The sequence below is a fragment of the Poecilia reticulata genome, linkage group LG21 (assembly GCF_000633615.1).
Source record: "Poecilia reticulata strain Guanapo linkage group LG21, Guppy_female_1.0+MT, whole genome shotgun sequence".
In the NCBI taxonomy this organism is placed as follows: Eukaryota; Metazoa; Chordata; class Actinopteri; order Cyprinodontiformes; family Poeciliidae; genus Poecilia; species Poecilia reticulata.
Window position 1 is genome coordinate 7,295,674 of NC_024351.1, and position 15,944 is coordinate 7,311,617.

Genomic DNA, 15,944 nt, shown 5'->3' on the forward strand with positions numbered 1-15,944 from the left:
GTACAGATGTAAAGCAAAGTTTCTGCACATTGTTAAACTTTTATTTTTCTTTATAAAGTTCAGCACTGACATTTTTTTGCATCAAACTATTTTTAGTCATTCGTTTATCTGTCCAAAACTGAAAATATTTTTCTCTTCAAAATTTTCCTCTTCAGGCTGTGATTACCTGCTGTCCATCACTTTTGTGCCCCCCCCCCCCACCCCCCCACTCCATAACCTCTGGTGGAGCAGGAAGTGGAGCAGCTTAGACGTACTGTACAGTCCCTCGCGTCTGGGCCGGAACCAGGATGTGTTGCTAGGCGCAGGGATGATTGTGTCAGCACTTGCTGGCCGCTTCGTTTCCTTACAGGTGATCTTCTGAATGGACAATGACAGATATACGTTTCCTGCTATTTTTCAGTGCTGCAGGACGGGATCAGAAAAACACAGCACTCAGTGACCACGGGGCCACCTTTGCGAGCAAGAAAGCGGGACTCCTGCAGTCGGTGGAGCTTGACAAAGACAATCATCCCGTCAGACACGAGAACTCGAGGTGACCTCGGGACCTCAGACTGGAGGCGGGTGCTGGGTTTGGTCATTGGTGGCTTCAAATCCAGGAGATGGAGGGTGGATGATGAGGAAATATTGAGGAAGTTACTCTTGATTTCTGACGCGTTTGATGAACTCTGATGGGTGGAAGGTCGAGGAGGATGAAAGGGGTTACGGTCTGGCAGGAGGGGGTTGGGGGATGGGATGAGGAGGGGAGAAAGGTGGGTGGCGTGTGGCAGCATAGCTGAGGCCATTTACTTGATTTATGGTTTTCTTTATGCTTTTTTAAGTGGGGAGACTGCAGAGTATATGCACATCAGGGTAAAGGTGATGTTCACGCTTTTCTGATTTATTAGTTAACTGATTTATGCTAAATGAGATCCCCTTTGGCAAAACTACTGCCCCCTTACCTAAAGCTGTATTTTGCTACATGTCTTGAAAAAAGCTATTAGACCTCAGTTTGTTATTTTTGCCTGAAGAGGGGTCAGCTCTTCTTCACAAAATGTGAAAATAAGAAGGTGTCATTACACTCACCACAGAGATTTTGAATCATGTCAGAATGTGGCTTTCAATTCCAGTAAAATTGCAAAAAAAAAAATTCTTTAGCAAGGAACATACCATATTTTCTGCACTATAAGGCGCACCTTCAATGAATGGCCTATTTTAAAACTTTTTTCATGTATAAGCACACCACATTACAAGACATATAGAATAGACGCTTCAGTTTGGTTTACCACTTTTTACCCGTATTTTATTTTTACACATCCACATTTGTAAAATAGTGGTCCCCGAGTACATTATATAGTAGGCTACCCGAGTCATTGTTTCACTCACGGTGTTGGTGTTGCGATATTGTGCCCAACTGCTTTCTGGATAACACAGACCAACCGACACGCTGCCGCCGCAGTCTCTGTCTCTCTTCCCCCACCCCTCCTGGCTTTAAATGTATTATCAAACTTTATTAACAAACCAGCTTTCTGACAACTATCCCAGCATGCACCGCGCACTTCTTCTTCTACGGGGGAAAATGCAGTCGGCGGCTGCTTTCCGTAGTTGCTAGACCTGTTGTGGCTCAATATTGGTCCATATAAGGCGCACTGTCGGCTTTTGAGGAAATTGAAGGTTTTTAGGTGCGCCTTATAGTGCAGAAAATACGGTACGCTTTTCAGTGTCTTACAAATGTATTCATTCACTGAATGTTTTCACTATTTGTCACATTGCACCCAGAAACCTGAATGGATTTTATTGAGAGTTAATGTGTCAGGCCAACACAAACACTTCAAAATGGTGAAATGAAAAGAAATAGGTATAGGTATGGCATGGCATGGTACTGTATGGTATGCATATTTTACGAACCATCTGCTGGAAAACATATGTAAAACATTTCTAAAATTATTGTTTTTCAAGCTTTGCTACAAATTCTCAATTAAATTTTGTCCTGGACTTTGCACCAATCAAGATCAGCTTTCTAGCACCGTAATGCTATGACCATGAGGGTACAGTTTCAGCTTTCCACAATATATCACGTTAGCCATGAAGCTTAGCTATATTTTTTGTCACCCTTGTTGGTGTCTTTTGTGCTCCCCTCACTGCTATCGTTTCTCGTTTTTTTGTTGTGTCATGCCCTTTTCTTTAACAATGATCGATTGAACTGTGCTGTATGAAATCTTTCTATTATCTCAACATATTGCTCAACATGTTACTGTTTGTTTATTAATGTTCTTTTACAAACCTTTAATGCCTTTAATTCTGTAATGCCTTTACAGAACTGATGCACTTACGCTGAGATCAAATTACACACAGTTCAAGTCTATTGCTGCTTAGGTGATTTCCACCTCAACGCACTGAATTTCATGTAAAAGAGGCAGAACTCAACTACTTTGAAGTTTTTGTGGCTCTAACATGGTAAAGTGTGAAAAGGTGTAAAGCACATTTTTACTTTAACGTGCCTAACTGTACTTTCATATGTGATGGTAAAGCCACAAAAAAAAAAAAAAGCTGCAAGAAGTTATAAAAATTGCAACAAACGTTGCTTCTATATATAAACAACTTCCCCTCATTCACTCTGTAACTTGCTGGGTCAGACAGTCTGGAGTCTCTAAAAACAAACAATGCAACAAATCTTAGCATTTCTCATTTGATTCTAAAAACCGTGAATCATGTTTTTAATTCTGGTGCCCCAGTTAAACAACTTTTTCTCCTTGTTCATGTAAAGCACTTCATGTACCGGTTGCTTGTCTGCTCATACTTATCCTTCAGAAATGTACATGCACTTTGACAAGTGAAGAGGTGACAGGAAACCCTCAGGTCAACCCTGGTCTGGAACCTCTGCTCAGCCATCGTGTTTTCAGAGGACATAAATCACATGAAATCCACCGGTTCCTCTCGTCTTCAAAGGCCTTTGTTTTACAGCCTCGGCATAGAGGTTATCATGGGGGCAGCAGCAATAGTGTGCATAATAGGTCTACTTATGCTCGCTGATAAGATACACTGAAAGTGTTTTACTCTCACTCTCTAGGTTGTCAATAAAAAAAAAAAAGCCAATCGGGGGTTTTTTCAGGCTTTCAGTTGTATCAAGTCACTGTGTCAGGAGCTCCATTTTTTCTTTTTTTTGACTTGTCTGCCAGTGTAAACAGGGGAAAAAATTGTTTGGGTTCCTGTCTGTGGGTTTTCTACGACTGACCCTGTCAGGATGATTAAAAAGACTCAGTGCTGCAGGTCTCTGTGCCATCACCCCCGGCTGGATCAGAAGTTTATGCACGCAGACGAATACAGCAGAAATTGATGCTGTCAATAAAAGTGTCTCGGAGTTATGCTAACTGATGAGACACTCCAAGGTTAAGAGGTGTTAAGCACACCTTCTCGTCCTTGTTAGACAATGTTTGCCTCGGTGTCAATCACACCATATGTCAGAAGATTTTATGTTTGCGTGTTTACTCACACAGACAACTTTTCTTTCTCCCACCACCGAGACCCCTCCTTCCCACTAAAACATACTCATCTAGCTAATCGTAGGTCACCCTCATGGTAGAGCGTTTGTTGAACCAAGGAGTGCTGATGAGTAGGAGGGGTTGGGGGCCATCAGCTATCGCTAATCACTAACACTGTGGCTAACAGTAGCCCTGTGGAAGCAGTAGCCTTGCAGCCGTGTGATCTCCAGCTAACCTTGCCCACGGGCCTCTTTTGTCTGCACGCCGCACACGGCTGGCTCCATCCTCTCTGTGTATTGAGCGGGTTGTTGGTGAGGCGGGGGCTAAATCAATGGCAAATCACTGGCACTGTTCTCAGGACAGTGACCGAAGCTCGGGATGTTGGCCCCCTCCGTCTCCGTAACGCCATAGATCCCCCTCTTTCTCGTGCATCCCTCAACCGGTCCTCCACCCCTCAGTCACCCCTCCAACCCCTCCCGTCTGATTGACACTTGAAAGGTGGCCGAGGACGGGGCCGGAGGCGATGTTCCACGCTCTGGAACCCTCCGTGCGGGGGAACAGCTGGTGACATCTGCAGAGAGGCCCACAAAAGGCAGTTGAAAGCGTGCAATCGCGCCCCCTCCTTCTCTTCTTCCCTTGTTTCTCTCACTCTCTCCTTCTCTTTCTCCCCCCCCTCTGTCTCGCCAACCCCTTCTCACCCGCCTCGTTCTTTCTCTTTCATTCTCCCCTGCTCCTGTCTCTCTCTCTCTTCCTGCTTCAGATGTCCCCTCTATCTCCGAAGAGCCGGCCCTTTTGTCTGAAGCAGTGATACAGGCACCCGTTTGCCTTTGAATTGTGTGCTTTATACTTGAAGAGCGTACGCGGGAGCATGTGTGTCTGAGCAAAGAGAAAGAGAGAAGACAGAAAGAAAAAGGGGGACAAGCGTGAAATAAAAGTGTTCTACCACAGCAAAACAACAACACATAAACGCCTTTAAATCAAACTCCCCCTGGTCATTTGATTTATTTATTTGCATCTTTACGGAGAACCCCACCGCCCCATCCGAACTCCGTGTGTTTGATCTCCTTACATGGAAAACTATCAGCTTTATTGATATCCATGAGCACGGAGCCAGTTAAAAGCTGCCTTTTAAGAGGTCCCATTGTCCCCGTTCAATGGCATTAACCCTGGCTCAGCTCGCAGTAAGTGCTTGGGAAGCGGAAGGGGGTATCGACTCCCGTTAAAAGAATCCAAACGCGTTAACTGACGAGACACACATCGCCCACAGGAATGTCAAACTTCCGAGCCGTTCCTTTTTCTCTCCTCTCTCTCTCTCCTCATCCATCTTTCTCTCACATCCCTCTGTTTCTCTATCCTAAAGAGTCAAAGACTAACCCCAACACTATCTGTCCTCTTTTTAAGACTTTTCTGTCTGACTTTTTGCTAAAGTAATGCACATCAAGGCCACCGAATCTTACGCCTGCACATCATTAGCAAAGCAAATTCCATGAAAAGCTCCCTTTTCCATCCAACCACACCTCACAAACCCTTCTATCCTCGTCTAAGGAGAGGTCAAAAGGTCGGTGTTCTCCAGGTGCCCTTTTGGCATCAATATTTCAGAGCTGTGTGAATCCCTCCTTTCAGGAAACTGGCCGCGTTGACTGAAGGTATCTTCAGGACTCAGGGGTTGGCTGATGGATGAGCACAAAGCACCCGTCAGGCTCTAAGCAGCGCCGCAGCGCACACTGTCCACGTTCTGTGTACTTGTGTGTGTGTGTGTGTCTGTAAACGGAAGGCTCAGGCAGGTCCCCCGCGGTCTCCTTTGTTGGACTAACTTGCCATTTGAATGGGACGGGAGTCATGAGTGACAGAGGAAAGTGTAGCTGGTGGTAAAGTGAGATATTGACCTCTCAATCGCCATGGAGAGGTGAGCTGGGGGAGTTAAGCAGTCAAAGCTTTGGCTTGTATATACAGGAGGTAAAATGTGAGTAAAATTCAACAGCAAATACAGTTCAGATAAGAAACAGACACTGAAAGAGGCTGATTTGTAAGAGTTTGTCTCTGATTTTTCTCAAAAAAAATGAATCTCTCCTTTTGGTCGAAGATCCCGTTTGCTATTCTACTGGCTGGGTGTGTAGTAACATGAAACAAGATTCCCCCCGATGATAATATTCAGTTTCAGCTCTGCCTGCATGTCCTGTCTGCCCCTGTCCAGAGCCCCTCCAAGACAAAAGGGGAAGGAGCCTGGCGGGGGAACAGTAGCTTCTTGTTATTATGACATGTGGTAACATGAACTCCTTAGAAGACTTCTCCTGTCATCCTGACCTGAGGTCCTCTTTATTCCACAGTCAGGGGATGTGGAGGTCACAACCTCCTGGACAGATTATGCTGGAACATGCTACGCTGTGTTGAAATTGACTTGAATAAGTTTATTGGTTAAGCAGCTGACGGTCCTTTGTAGAAGTTCTCTCTGGAGACTGGATACAGATTAGTCCTTTGATTAACCATTCATATAGGATTGTTCTTAACCAGAGTTTAAGCTGACCTCAACATTGTCTCTGTGTTTACTTTGAAATGTAAGAAACATAAAGTATTACAGCCATTGAAGTGTTGACTTTAACATTCTGATCTTTGTTACTTCAGATGTAAAGAAGCATTCTTGGAGCTTAGCACGCCAGTGGCATATGCAATTTCCATTTCCGAAATGCTGTAATCAATTTTGACGAAGCTGCCACCTTACAGAACCCACACATTCCACATTTTGTTTTCTGTTTTTGTCTAGTGCATGACCCTCAATGTCCAACTTAGCTAATATTCTAGGTCTGAACTTTAACTGGGCCATTTTATGCTCTAACCTGGTTGGATGTGTAGAGTTGTGACGAATGATGAATCTCCATCCCATACTTCCTTCTTCCAGGTTTGCTCTGTATTGTACTCCATCCCTCTGCCCATCAACTTTGACACCAGCTTCAATTTTTATCTCATCTGACCAGAAAATCTTCTTCCACATTTGTCTTGTGTCTTCTACGTGATTTGGCAAACGACAAATTGTACTTTTGATCGCTTTTTTCTTGACACTTCCATATTCGACAGGTCATGACTTTTCTGCTAAGCGATCATCCCACTGTTATTTGAGAGTCCTTGCAGGTTTTCATTCCTGCATATGTGATTTGTGTTCTTTCCATTTTCATATTTTTGATTAATTTTGGCAGTGGGATATTTAAAGTTCATGACATTGCTTTTATTTACTTTCACAAGTAGAAAATTTCTTAAAGTATTTGTGAAAGAGACAAATTAAAATTTCACTGAGATACTTTTAAATTCGCTGTGGTAACATTACAAATTATTAAAAAAGTTTGAAGGGCATGATTACTTTTTAAATGCACTCTAGTTAATATGGCACTGCCTCGCCCCAATCACCTGGTTTTCAGCACATTAAGAGTTAAAGACAATAGATGAATCTATCTTATGAATCTACCTGAAAAAGTAAGTTTCTTTGAAATGGCAATTAATTGCCACAACAGGTGAGCCTGCTGGACACCAAAGTGTCATTGACACTTGGCGTCTGACAGAACCACGCTTTTTATTTTTATTGTTGTCTTTGTTGCACTATTAATATTCTTGCTCTGTAGTCCGTGGCAGGGTTCAAAGGCGCGCGTTGCAGTGTTGGAGATGACAGGCCTGCTGTGGCACTGAGCAAGCCAAAAAAGTGACAGCGACGCGGCCGCACTCTCTTGTTAACGAAATAAATAAATGTGCTCTGAAAAGCCAATAAGCACTGGGCGAGGAGTGAAGCCAAGGATTGCTGCGTCAAAAACAACCGATCTATCCATTAATCTCTTGCTCTCAGACCACCACCACCCCTTTCCCCCCACTTTCCCCCCACTTCTCACTTTCTCTCTTTCCTCTGAGAGAATTATTGCCATAGATGTATAATTCACGGTGGTTTGGCTTTAGAAGGCAGCGGTTCTGTTGGAAAACACGGTGACAGCCAAGTTAGCGCACCCTCTCATTCAACTCAGCCACCTGTTCACTGGGGAGGGGGCAGAGAGGGACGCTTGATTTATATTTCATCTTTCCACTGAGTCTAATGACTTTGTTGCACACTCGGGGCTGGAAATTGTCTCATGTATTAAAGATGACAACTTAAAGGAATCCTAAAGCGCCGACATGATTGAGCACTTAGGTGTCCACTTTTTGTTGTAGTTTAGATTGCTTGTGTCAAGTTTAACTTGTCAGCTTTCTACTCCCAAGGCCACTCGTCCCTTCAAGTCCAATATCTGTCATCAAGTTTAACAGCAACGTTTGTTCATTTACTTGTACTACGCTCTCCCTGAGCTCTCCCCTGATTTGCAGATTTTATTGCACGATTAATTTCTTGCCATAAAAGAAAGGAAACGGAGAATTTGAAGCGGAAAATGTACTTCCTTGCTTGTGTTTTATGCATGCAGCGTTGCATCTGTTTGCATGCACGCGTCACGTCAGCACCATTTGTTTGTGTGGCTTCAATTTTTATTTTTTTTTTGGAGGTGAAGAGGAATAACAAGTTAGAGCCTTGGCAGCCGCTTGCGCTCGCCCATCTGCGCGGACCCTTCATCGGTCTCAGGATTTCCTCGTCCATGATGAGGACTGTCAGGGGCTTTTTAACCTCCTAACTGCCACTCCCCATCGGCCCTAATCATGCATTAATGACATGAGGAGGACCCTAGGGCTGGCCACGTTGCTGCCTGCGCAGACAGGATACTGATGAAGAGGGCAATTACTGACCAGCAAATAGCATAACCTCCACTGATCTGCAAAAGGGGTTAGGGGCTATTAGCTTGCAGGTTATACTCTCGAGATCCAGGAGGGGGTTTAAGGAAGGATCTGGTGCTGAGAGTAATTGGGGAGGTGACTGTGTGTCAAAGGAAAAAAGAAATGTTTTCATGTGTTTGTCATCCTTTTTTTGTGACTCTCTCCATTAAAGACATGCTCGAAGCCTGTCACCAAAAAAAAGTGTGACTGCTAAGAGGTCTAGCTGTGAAATACCTCTGAGTGGGAAAACTATTCATATTTCATCAAAAAGTCTTTGATTAGTCCCAGACACATGCACACACTTGCCCCCTTCACACTCTCATTCATGCTGCGCTCTCAGTCATGTCCGTTTTCTCGCTTGGAGATGAGTGAGAGTGTTTGTATGAAATATTAACAGGCCATTTGCTTCCCTGCTCCTCTGTTCGAGAGCTGGATCTTGGCCCCGTTGTCTCTAGTTCCTCTTTGAGGCCATCTGCTGGGTACAGGCACGAGGGAGGCTTCCAGGAGGGTGGCGGTGGTGGAGGGGGGCCCTTGTCACCCAGGCGGGCAAGCCCAAAAAGCAGCGGCGCCCTGGGGATCGATGCACCCGACCTGTGAGGTGACGGAGCATCAAAGCTCCGCCAACCTGCCAGATCACTGTACACGCCACAAGGACCACTGATATGTAAACGGCGCTGCTTACCATCAGACCCGTGGGGAGCCGACTGAGTCTTTGTGACACTTCTGAAGGGCTGTTTTCAGCACAGTTTAGCTGCTATTTATGTACGGCTTTGTAGAACGGCGGTTTGGTCACAGAGGCCTTGACAAAAAGCCCGGGATCCCTTTGGAGAGGCTTTCTTTTACTTTAAAGGGCTGCTTGCTTAGTTTGGAGGAAAAAAGTGGAACATTTCTCTTTCATCTTACAATAATTATTCTTAAAAAATCTGTTAGAATTACTTACTCCTTTTAAAACAGTATTAAGATTTAAAAAGATACACACAACCTGCTTCTTTAAAAAAAAAAAAAAGACTTAAGAAGGGAAATGAAGAACAAAGTTTGTTTCTCTACAAAAAACATTCTGCTTTATTGCAAAACTTGTACTTCTTGAACTTTTAACACATGTTGTCCCAACCACAAAGTTCAGGTATGGACTTTGACTAGGGCATTTTTACATATGAATATGCTTTGATCTTACATTGTAGCTCTGGTTGTACATTTAGTGTTTTTTATTGCTAAACATACAGTCAGATCTACATCTAAGTCCAGATCTTTTGCAACTTCCAGCAGGTTTTCTTACAAGACTGCAGTGCATTTTACATAATCCATCTTTCTATTAACTTTTGTTAGCTTCCCCGTTCATGCTGGAAACTGCTAAGTTTCCAGCATGAACGGGGTGGCACAATGCCACCACAGTGCTTCACAGTGGAAATGGTGTGTTCAGGGTGCGCGGTTAATTTTTTAAAACCGTAGTAAATTTTGAATATTAGCCAAAAAGTTTTATTTTATTTTATTAATCTTTGCTGTATTCACTAATGTGCTTCTCCCACCTTAATTGTGCACCACCTTTCTTATTCTATCACACAAAATGTTAATAATATACATTAAAACTTGATACTATAAACTGACGAGACATGGAAATGTTTGACTGGTGAATACTTTTGAAATCTGCTGTAACAGACATATTTTGGCATTAATCAACCCACTTCAATGCAAGTGTGTACAACTGTGTGTGCTCACTGACATTTGATGTCCTTGTTTGGGTAATGGATTTGTCAATAGCAGTGAGAGGGTTGGGCCAGATTCAGTCTTATGAGGCCCCTGGGTTAAGAAGGGTGCATTAGCTCACTGCTAAGTGATTACTGATCGCACAGCTGGTACACACACAGGGACATGCACACACACACGCATACAAACATGGCGGCAGACATACATCCAATATGCACACATGCGCATACTTACATTCATGTTCATATGCGATTAAAACAGTTCAGTTCCTGTAATGAAAGGGTCCACAAATTAAAAGGTTTTAATGTACACGGTAACAAGTAAATGATGGAAAGACGTTTTATGGGTCCTTAAGAAGCCCCTGCATTAATCGTGCATCCCTCTCACTGCATTTTTTTAAAATAGATAATTTGCTGTCTGCAGATTTTATTGATGAAATAAAATAAATGGTCGAAACAGAAACTTTTGTGCAAAAGCATTCATCTCTCTTGAACTTTGAGGGATTTTGCCACTTTACAATATTTTATGCTGTTCTGATTTTTATCTTTTTTACGGAAGGAGAACTCATACGAAAAGTGGAAGAAAAGGATCAGAAATCCTGACAGATAAAAATCTGGTTTGCAATCGTAATAAGAACCATTTTCTGTGTTGCGTCTAAATAAAAACCAAAACCAATTCACCTGTGAGTAATGTAAGTCCAGCTGTTTCTGAAGGCTTCGTAGGTTTGTTTGAGATCGCTAGTAAGCAAACATGTGCATATTTCATTTTAAGAAGTTTGCATTCATTTATTTCTGCTTTTCAATTATACATCTGTATTAGATGTCCTAGCAAAATTGTGAAAATTGTGCATAGGAAAATACATAGTTTACAAAAGAAATAGCATTTGTATTTCTCACATTACAAAATGGACTGCAATTTTGTTCATCTAATTTCCACAGTAATTCTGGCCTGTCCTCTGATGGACCAGTCTTCATGCATGCACACTTGAATGCATTTACACATCTTGGCCCTTCTCTCGTGGCCGTTGCGTCTGTGCCAGCACACGGCAGCGCCATGCGTGTTCATGTGTGATGCTGGCAGCACCTGGGGCCTCGCCATAAAAAAAAAAACACAGACATCGTCAGAGGTCTTATTCACAGAACAGCTCACCGTTACAGAATCGGAAACACAAACTGTCACAGTTTGATCCACTACAGGCTCACACTTAGCTTGACAGTGAAGTTACTTTTATAATAGATTTGACAAAATATGACTTTGCTTAGACATGATGTACTTTTTGTCTTTCTTGAATTTAAACCCACAGAGAGGGATTTCCAAAGCTCTGCCCATGAAGACGTTAGGGAGACTGCACATTAAAGGCGCTAAAACCGTAAACAATTTGTAGAAGTGTAATACGATGGAGAATAAGTGATATGACAGTGTATTAATGGGTGATTTTGGATTCAGATTTACACCCTGCGGGAGCAACTATGTTCTTAAGGAGTCCCAAAGTCATCAACTCAATCACACAAACATGCATGATTGTTTTTTTTTTCTATAATTTTACATTGAATAAAATAGAATGGAATTAAATTTAAAAATATATATATATATATTGGATTTAGTTTCTAAGTGGCTTAGATTTGTGTCTGGCAGGTTTTGCATAAATGGAGAGGACGGGAGGATACCAAAACTGTGTCTTCCTATGAGTCTGTGTGCGCAAAAGTGAGCCAGGGAGACCGTATGCAATGCTTAAATAAGGCAGATTGAGGTGTTAACATCATTATTGCACATTTCCTCCCATGAAATAAAGCATTGTTTCCTCTGTTGCCGTCCCAATGGGAATAGCATAATCCCAGATTAAAAAGGATGGGTTAGCAGACACACAGCGACGCACAATGAGGCTTTTGTGTTGGTGTGTGTCTCTGTGTGTGCCGAAGCATTTTTTGTTTACTGTACAGCTTAAACACCTGCGAGAGGGAGAGGAATGTTCTCATGCATGCACTTTAGCAAAATGCAGGCTGCTTTTCAGCAGCGCGTTTGCTCAATAAGCGGCAACAATAATTTGTGACGAGAAAGAGCTGGAATGATTCATTTAATCAACAGCACAGCATAGAAATAAATATCTGGCAGTGAGTAAGACTGTGTATTATCGGCTTTCCTAATGTTATTTTACATATCCACAATTAGTATGAGGTTTCCCTAGCTGTGTACAGGGGCAATGTCCCCCTCTACAACTTTTATAGTTCTTGATCATTCATGCAAGAGAATTTGTGGGTCGCACAGTAAGCAGGGGGGGAGAGCAGCTAGCAAGTTTCTCAGTGTGACAGATGTCCCCTGGAACATTTCTCCATCGGTTCCTGCACCCTCCCACTCTGTTATCCACCTCCGGCACCCATCCCTCCCACCCCCAGAGGGAGCGTTGCGAGGTGATCCAGGCCCGCTTAACCTACTTCCCAAGACCTGGCTCTGAAAATGGCTGCACGCGTATCTCTGCTGGTGCTCTAGGATAACCTCCATGCAACATGTTAACGTCTGTGGTTGCAGTCAAATCTGCAGAAGAACAAGTCTGATTCTGATTGGCTAACGTTAAATCTTATTTCTTATCGGCTAGACAATGTGTCACAACTCCAACCTTGCCCAAAGGTCTGCTCCTTTGTGGCACAATTACTTGCTTTTGCAGTCATTTTGCAGTGAGACTGTTCTATGCTTAAAGTTCTGGCTTGTTCTTTGTATGGTTTCTAAAATTGTGTCTTCCTTCCTGCCTTTTACACCCAAAGTTTCTATAAAATAACTATATAGTGAAAAAAAAAAAAAAAAACATCTGAGAGCACCATCAAAGGGTCTTGCTCTTGACACCTGAGAATTGAACAGATATTTGTTTAAATTTTAAATAAGACTTAATTCTTCCTGGAAAAGAAGACGCATTCCACTTTGAGTACAAATACACCAGCTACTTGTTCATCATCTCCATTTTTATGTTTGCCTAACTGTTTAGTAACAAGCCACTTAATTTTGTACATCACATTTTCATATAGTTTTTTAATCAGCTACATATATACATGAAGATCAACATATCTAAATATGTTTCTATGGAATATAATCTGGAATGTTAAGTGATTATTTTATGTCATCTACAGCTAACACTGCTATCTCCGTCAGACACCATTGATGCAGGAACCTTGCAGGCATCAACTTTGCGATGTCATTTGAGACAGAGATCAATCAGTGAGATGAAGGGAGAATGTCTTCAGCTAAAGAGAAATTAAACAGTGGGAGGTTGCGGCGATGGGAGGAGGGCATCCTTTAAATAAAGAGAAATTAAAACAATGACAGGGGTGGTGTCTTTAAATACCGCTCGGTGCTCCGTGCAGCTTCCCTCATCCTTTAATGTAATGAGAAGAGGTGGAATAAAAAGGCTTGTCCCGAGGATGAAAAGGTGATGCCGGTTTTTTATTCTTTTTTTTATTTTTTCAGCGTGGTGAAAGCCTTATACTAATGTAGATTAGAGGTTAAATCTGACAGAAGGGTGAAGCTTTTGTAAGTCCTCATCTCACTCCGCTCCCCCAAGGTTATCGAACAATTGTATTCTGATAATGAGAGGGAAAAGAAACGTAAAGTGGTATTACATGGGATACAAATCAAGATTCCAAAAGAGGCTATTATGTTTTGTTTTGTTTTTTCTGTAAGATGAATGGACAGCAGTTTTGTGTTTCTTATTAGTGTACCACAATGACTGTCTCTTACACCGACTTTCAAAATAAATACCTTTTGTTGGTCAAGCAGTTCATTAGTGACTGACAGAGAAGGTAAATCTCTCTGAGTGTGGGTGGGTGCGCATTTTCACCGTAACAATAATCCCCATGAAATCCAGATTTCTCAATCCAGTAGCTCAAGCTGACACTTTAAATAAAATCATTCTAATCCCACACATGGTCGGAGAAATGAAAATGAGGAGATTAACATGGTGATGGGAGTTTCACCCTCCTCCTCCTCTACTCTGTTCTTCATCCCTCTCCTCCTTGAGCCTCCCTAGAACGATGCCGACCGATTCCCAATGTAGATACGGAGAAAAACAAGATCAACTACACTGCTCAAAAAAATAAAGGGAACACTTAAACAACACAATATAACTCCAAGTAAATCAAACTTCTGTGAAATCAAACTGTCCACTTAGGAAGCAACACTGGTTGACAACGGGGACCCTCGTCGGGTCAATCAGTGTTGCTTCCTAAGTGGACAGTTTGATTTCACAGAAGTTTGATTTACTTGGAGTTATATTGTGTTGTTTAAGTGTTCCCTTTATTTTTTTGAGCAGTATATTTTACTCAGATACTATTAGAAATGACAGGATTTTGGACATTGTGCAGACTATAGTGTAACAACTTTAGAATCTGAATTAGCTTTTATACAAGTCAGTATTAGTAATTCCGCAGAGCTCCAGTGTTCAAATCTACACCTTCATGATGCAACAGATATGGCAACCTGCTTCAATTTTGCAGAGAAACATCTTAGAAATTGCCAGATGAGGAGGAACAACATATTCTGGTTGGAGTAGAACTTTTTGGCTCAAGCCCCAAACATCATTTTTTGAGATAAACAGCCACTGCTCAACTTCAACCCCACTGTGAAGCATGATGGGAGCATCATAATGTGGAAAAGTTATCATTGGACCAGAATTGGGTGACTAGTCTGTCGGATAGGACAACAGCAGCTAAATTCGGAGAGAGTCTAAGAAAACATGTTTTTTTTTATTTTGAACGTTAGAAATTTGAAAAGTACTTCCACTAAAAATATATACTGTTGATTCACAGTGACCTTCAAATGTAAGGCAGATTGTGTAAACTAAGAAGAGTCTCCTTAAGTTGAACTGTGAATGTATGGGAGCATTTTTGTTAAAATCTGCTTGTTCTTCATTTAATGAATTAAATACAGCCAGAAATTGTGCTCTATTAAGAGCACTTACTTCAAAATTGCACTGCTCAAGTTAAAATAAAATGGATGGAGCAGTAAAACTACTAAACTACTAAAGTTCAACTGTTTTGAGTCACTCAAGTGTGTATAGCTGAATAGTTGTATCTAGTTACTACTCTGCTCTGATAGGATGCAAACACAAAAACTGTTTTTCCAGTTTAATCCAACGCTTGTCCTCATCCTTCCCGCTTCCTCGTTACTTTATCTCTCCATCTTTGGCTTCTCTGCGTAAACCTTCCTCTTCTCTCTCTGGCTAGGGCACCGAACCTCCACCTCAGCTTTTCATTTAGGTATTTTCCTTCACGTCGATCTCTCTTCTCGCTTTTGCGTTAACCCCTCCCACACTCATTTTATCACTGCATGATTCATTTGCCCTCTCCCTGTATCGCTAACTGTCCTCCCAATATCACACTCCATCCACAACCCCCCCAAACCCTTCTCTTAAGCACATCCTTTTTTCTTTTCGATGTCCTTTTAAAGGATAATCTTCACATAAGTGGACAGCAGAGTCTCTCTTAGGAGACCATCCGATAATCTCAGGACTTGGTTGAACAACCCTGAGCCGGAAGAAGGGAGCAGATGAATGGGGAGGGGGTGGATATGTCAGCGATCCCGGAATGGAAGCCCAAAACTGGGTCAAGACGAGGCCAGTTCCTGGGTCCTGTGGGGCTGATTGGGCCAGAGTTGGATTGAGAAAAGGCCAATGCCAGATAAAGTTGGAGAGAGATCATCACAGCAGATGGACATAATCTTTCTATAATTCTGTCCATCCACTTTGTTCTCTCCCTCTCTATAGCTCTTCAAGGCTCAGTAATCTTACTTACATATGTTGGCCTCTGTTGTTCAGAGCTCGGTTTGCTTACAGGAACTCCAAAAATGGGCTAAAGACAGGAAATAAGGATGATGTTGGCAAGGTCAGATAAAGACTGGGTCATGATACACACGCAGAAAAGGTTGTCCTGATTACACAAGTACTACGTTGTCTCCTTAGTGGAGAGAAAAGAAACCCTTAGTCAGGCTACAAAATGCCCACTAACACACCCACTCATTTTTTGT